Genomic DNA, 7134 nt, shown 5'->3' on the forward strand with positions numbered 1-7134 from the left:
TATTCTCAATTAACTGATGAAGAAACTGAGACAGATGAAGGTAAAGTGAGTTGCCTGGAATCATGCAGTTATGACATGTGTGAAGTTGAATTTTAATTTGTATTTTCCTTACTCCAGACCTAGATTTCATTTTTTATACCTGGTAAATCTTAAGCCTCTCTAATCTATTGCCAATAAAGAAAAAGGAAATGAGGGAATGAGGTACAAGACATCAGAGGTACCAAGATTTCAACCAAATTTTCTTTCCTCAAGTAGCTGACATTTGCATGTAGACTGCAAATCTTGTATAGATAATTGAATGTAAGTTAAATTAAAAATAATTTTAGGAAGAAGAATGAGAATTGGGTCAGGTAATGGGAAGATGGTCAAGAAATGATTCATGTCGAAGACACTTGAAAGGAGAAAAAAAATCCCTTAGAATGAACAGTTTTGCATTTTAAAGAGGGGAGAATATGTATGTCAAGGTATAAGGGCAGGAAATTTAATGTGACATAAAGGGGAGAAAAAAAAGCAAAATTAATTGGTTGTTTTATAAAATATGCATGGAATAACAATATAAAAACAATCACTGTCATTTGCAAGGCATTTTGAGTTGTGCAGAACATTATTATATGTTATTTCATTGATCCTTCTATTTTATACCTGGTGACTCTAAACTAAGTCTTAGAAATATCAAGTGATTATGTCACTACGGCCTGAAGTGCCCATGTTTATACAACTAGTGTCTGAGCCAGTCCTCAAACCTAGGCTCATCTGACTCTACACCCATCACTATATCCACTGACGTATTTCATATCCCTCTTGAATTATCATCTGGATGTAAAATATGGGGTGTTTTTAAATGACAAAACCCAACATTGGACTTTTACTTTTGACACAGGAGAGAGACTGTAGAGCAATTCTTGAGTCATGGCAGTGTTTTAGAAGGTTGTTATGGCAGGTCAAAGATGGGTAGAATGAAAAGGGGAAGAGATCTAAAGCAAGGAAACCAATTAAGAAGTTTTTATAATAGTCTAGGAAAGAGGTGATAATATTGATGATATTTTCTTGGCAATGATTCTGGAGTAGTGTGCAATTTTCTTTTCTAATGATTATACAAATAGAGAATAAAAGTCTTGCCAAGGATCATAGAATACTGATTATCTGAGTCTAGGTTTGAATTCAATTCTTCTTAATTCTAGGCCCAGAACTCTATCCACTGAGCTACCTGTCAGTTAGATGAAAGATAGAGATAGATGATAGATATAGATATAGAGATCTGTTTATACATACACATATATCCACATATTCAAATACATACATTTCTATATTCAATAAAAACAAATTATATGTGCATACAGATATGTGTTTATATATACATATTTATATTCATATAGATATATCCTTTCATAAAATAATGAGCATGAAGTTCAATTCAACTTGGAAACTAAAATGTTAGGACAAACCCAACCTAAAAAGGGAAACTTGCAGTAGGGAAGGAATTACAAGGGGAAGACGATGAATTCTTTCTTTTGGAGTATTGACTTCCAACTGAATTTTTTTTTCAATTATTTCATGCTTTCTTAAGAACTTTACCATCATTTTGTTTTGTTTTGTTTTTTAGTGACAATCAGTTAGAAGAGATCTGGCACCTCTTTCCCAAGATTCTTGCTGCCTCCTGAAATAAGAAACAAGAAATTAGGAATAATTATAGTAATCCTCTGATATCTTTTCATAACTTCTACAAATGTATCAATGAATTTATGTTTAATATTATTATTATTATTATTATCATACAAAATGTGCTATATGATTATGTGAAGCACTGCCCATTAAACTGTCAGCTGGAATACATAAAAATGTGGGTGCACATTTTAGGAAGAACCTTGACCTCATGTCAGAGAGTTATTGACTGTGTTATTTATTTTGAATGGAACTTTAATCATTGTATTCATTATCCACCTATGGTTAGAGGAAGTATTTGAATATTTATGGAAAATGATCCCATATTGTTGCTAAGAGGGAAATATTTGTAAGGACCAGAACTAAAGCAACTGTGGCAACCAGAATGAGAAGTTTAATGTCAACTCTCTGGGTCAAGTTAGCTTGTATTTTGCTAACTGTCCTGTGAGGGCTAGAGGCAGGAACATATAAAGAAGAAGAAAGAGGAGGTATTGTCTTTCCAAGTCTTAGAAAAGGGCAAAGCAGAATAAATTCCAAACAGAGAAGTGACAATTAACCTGTCAGGTGGTAAATTGAAGCAATAATTCAGTATAACTTTCTGGTGTATGTGTGTGAATGTGTGTATGTGTGTGTGTGAATTTGTGTGTATGTGTATGTGTTTTTGAAAATGTGTGTGTGTAGTAGTAGAAGGAAGGCATAAAAGCACCTACTGTGTGTCTGTCACTGCCATATCACAGGAAGAAAAGAAATGCCCTCTACCCTCCAGGAAATTGTATTTTATTATTTTCTTAGTTTTGGGTGGTGGTAATGGTGGGGCAGAGATCTGTAGTTGAGATGATCAGGGATGGTAACCTATGAGCTGACCTTTGAAGGAAATGATGGATTTTTCAAAAATGGGAACTGAAGCCAGTTGGTATTTGACATATATTTCATCTTTGCTAATGAGTCAGCCTGATAACTACACACACACAAACACATGCTTACATGTATCCATACACACATGTATATCCACATATAAATATGCATGCATGAATTGTGTGAGTATAGCTGTTTTATGTGTTTAGCTATAGATACATATTGAAGGATAAAATATACGTGTTTAATATATATGCACTATATACATACATATATACATATGTGTGTGCTTATATAGAGAGGGGGAAAGGGGGAAGAGGGAGGAAGATAGATTTCCCTTGACATGACCAAGAAATGTGTTCTAGACATTTCTCATCCTGCACTTTAGTCCACAATGGGTCCATTGTTTCCATGTTTTCAATTTTATTTTCAATAAATATCTTGTCTTAGAATTTCATTGAAGAGACTACTAGGGCCCTCTGGCTTTTCTAACACTAAGCAAATTATTGGTCATCATTTTCTGATTTCCTATTCAGACCTACTTCCCACTTGCTTATACATTTCTGTTTAATGTACTTTGTCTCTCTTGTGCTCCATAAATCCTCTTTGCTCGTCCCATCATGGATATTGTAGAGTTATAGAGCATATTTTTACAGCTCAGACCTCTCCCAGGTGAGTTTTTTCCCTTTCCTCTATCTGTATTCCCAGGATAACTAGAATATAGTTGAGACGTGGTTTTCAATTTATTCATGCATACAACTATAAATGTCATTCCAAATTTTGGCAATGTTCCTACATTCAAGAAATATGATTGGCATTGCTGGGAAACAATGCTTAGAAAACAAAACAACCAAGAAAATGCATTTTTCCCCTTTGGGTTTCTCCATCTGTATTTGAGAGTATATTAAGAGCCTAAGATAAATCTTACTTCTTTCATCATTAATGTTAATTGTAATTTCATTTCCAATATGTTGGTTAAGTTCAGCCTGAATGTGATTCTGGTTTATTAGGTTCTGTAGCCAGAGGGTACAAGTCCTCCTGTGTCCCTTGGAATCAGAGGATTTGGGTCAAATCTCATCTCTGATACATGCTACCTATCACACCTAGGTGAAGTCACCTAATGTTTCTTGGTTCCAGCTACCTCACCTGGAGAATGGGGAAATTGGAGTATATGGATTTTGAAGTTTCTTCCAAAGCGCAGATATATGATCCCATGAATCTGAAGTGACATGACTCATGTCCAATTCCTTAACTTTATTTTTTGCTCCCTATGATGAATGGTTAATACCTTTATGATCTCAGAAAAATAATTTTACATTTCTAGGTCTCTTCCCCCCATGATTTAAAATGAGAAAAATGATACTAAATCACTTATTTATGTTCAGCATGGGATTTCATGAGTATGCAGATCTCTAGGTATAAAAAAATTAAAAATGCAGATAAGCAACTCCTTTGCAATTAATGGGCACATTTAAACTGTAATAAGCAAGATCTGAGATCAGTTCTGACACAATGTGATGTTGAATAACTCACTTAACCTATGTTTCCATTTCATTAGCCATGAATAATATTGGCATCACTATCTTGGATTATTGTGAAGATAAAATAATATTTGAAAATTTGCTTTCAAAATTTAAAGTTTTATACAAAGATTAGCTATATTAACTATTACTACCACTTCTACTACCATTGTTAAAGACAGCTGGACAGATAAAGAGCCATACCAAGAGTCGGAAAGACACATCTTCCTGAGCTTGAATCTGTTCTCAGACAGTCACTAGCTGTATGATCCTGGGAAAGTCCCCATATCCTGTTTATCTCAGTTTCCCCATCTGTAAAATGAATAACGATTTGGTTAAATTCTCATATCTGCCAAGAAAACTCAAAATAGTTTCATTAAGATTTGGACATGACTGAAGTTGTTGAACACCAACAAAAACTACCGGCATCACCATTGAGTATTGTGCAATAACTCTGAGAGTTTAAATGACAAATAGGTCATTACAGATTTAGAATGTGTCAGAAGAAAAACTCAAACTCATGACTTTCTGACTCAAAGACCTTCATTGTATTTACTGTCTCACACTACTTTGCCTAAAGGCACTATGTGATCAGATGAAGTGAATATCTAACATGATTCTGTTTTAACTCTTGAATTATCCTAGAAATTCTCTTCTAGGAACTTTATATTGGAAATGTTACTCTACTCTAGGCTCTAGGGATCTAAAAGAATTTGAATTATTTATTTTATTAGCTGTGACACAGTTTTATTCCCAATAACAGATAATATGTTGACTCTCACACCTGGCCCAACTCATCTGTGTTCATTTTTGGAGGGATCTATATAATATCAAACATTTCCCATGATCGTTAGAAGGAACCCACTAAATATTTCTTCCTCCATACTCTTGGACTCTCAGTAAGAGGTATAAATTTCTTTAATCATCTTGCTCACTTGATGTTTCTTCCTTCAATGTATCTCTACTTTTTTCAGTAGATGTCGGTTGATGTCTTTTCCTTCAATGTGTGTGTGTGTGTGTGTGTGTGTGTGTGTGTGTCTATCTCTATCTCTATCTCTATCTCTATCTCTATCTCTATCTCTATCTCTATCTCCATCTATCTCTAACATCTCTATCTCTATCTCTCCCCCCCTCTATATATGGGGGGGAGTGCAAAGGTCAGTATGGGAAAAGTACCATGGTAGACACCACTTCTCCATAACTACCAGATACATATAAAGACAGATTTTTGTCTTTAGATTTCATATAGCTCTTGCTGTGGCTTACCTAGTGAGTTAGTACTTCAGTCAATGTTCCCCACTAGTTACTATAAAAATATGTCCCAATTTCTTAGCATGGATGAATGTTTCTGAAGATTGAATAGAATTCCAACAAAATTCTTCTGAACCTGAAACCAACAGTCTTCCCATGATGCATGCTACTTTTTTTAAACCGTGAATATATGTAGATATTTTACTCAGAGAACTCATGAATGTTTGTGACTTTGTTATTTGAACTACTGGCTTCTCTTTGACTTCTTCCAAGTGTCCCCATCCATTTATTCTTTGCCACACCGTATTCGAATGGTCTTAATTTGACAATTGTTTTCAATCATTTTCTTCATGATTTTGGAAGCTGTGGTTGAATTCATATAGAAGCCTGACTTTGATTATCCAAACTGTGAGAAGAGTTTCCTCTTTAAATTAGATATATATATCCACGACCATTTTGCCTTACTGGCTAGAATGCTACTCTTATTCAGCAGGACCTGATTTGAATTCCTGGCTCTGACTCAATAGAAGTAACATAGACTTTCAGAGTGTCCGAATTCCAGTGACTAAAATGGTGATATTGACCTCTATTGTAATTTGTTTTATAGGCTTATCATGTGGCCCTTATGAGAGAAATGTCTGTTAAATATTTGGCAGATTTTAAAGGGCTTTTGGGGACAGCTAGGTAACATAGTGGATAGAGTACTAGACTTGGAGTCAACAAGACTCACCCTCCTGAATATAAATCTGGTGTCAGACACTTAATCGCTGTGTGACCATGAATAATCACTTATCCCTGTTTGCCTCAGCTTTCTTCTCTGTAAAATGAGCTGGAGAAGAAAATGGCAAATTCCCCCATTAACTCTGTCAAGAAAAATGATATCACAGTCAGGCACTAGTGAAAAAAACAAACAGACAAACAAAACATCTCAACAACAACCACAATGGCTATTTAAACATCAATAATGATCATGCATAACAGTTTTATTGCCAAGTGCATCCTCAGGGCTTTCACACTAGACTATCCTCTTTTAGAAGCCTGAAGGATTCCGTTTCTTTCAATTTCAGGGAAGAACAGCTAATAATACAATTCCTCACAAAATCTGCCCTCTTTTCTTTTAGGAATAGGCCTAGATTCCCCTGCAGGTAGAAAAAAGACCTAAATCAAAATTCCTTTAAACCGTGGAGCTTGGAGCTATTGAAATTTTTTTGTGGGACAGATGGATATTATGGGTACTTCTAGATGTATTTCTTTTACTTTGGTTTGTAAATATATATTTGAATATGAATATTTAATTTGACAGACCTTTTATATAATCAATTCCACAGTTTTACATAGGTGATCACAATCCATCTAGTTCTACTCTTCTTATGCAAATTATCAATATTTAGCATCTTGTAAGATTCAACCATATTTGACCATCCCTTTTGGATTACAGACAGCAGGATTTTTTTCTTTCTCCTGATGTGGTTTATATACATGTGAAATCTGTGAGATGTTTTTCAATTATCATTTTCTTTCCCTTAATTATAAATCCATCACTCTCCTCTACTCATCAAAAAAGGCCCTGAGTATATCATTTATATTTTCTAATGTCATTCTCAGGTAAGAATTATATTATGCTATTGGTATATTATCTATCTATCAATAAACATATAAGTATGGACCCACACGCATATATATATATGTATATATATATATATATATGTATATATATATATATATCTCATCACATTGACCTCATTTCTTCAGATACTACAGCCTTGCATGCCATATTCACAGAATGACATTATTATCCAAAGAATATTAATATGTCTGAGAATATGTGCATGCACACACGCACACA

This window comes from Macrotis lagotis, chromosome 6 (genome assembly GCF_037893015.1).
Source record: "Macrotis lagotis isolate mMagLag1 chromosome 6, bilby.v1.9.chrom.fasta, whole genome shotgun sequence".
NCBI classification, from domain to species: domain Eukaryota; kingdom Metazoa; phylum Chordata; class Mammalia; order Peramelemorphia; family Peramelidae; genus Macrotis; species Macrotis lagotis.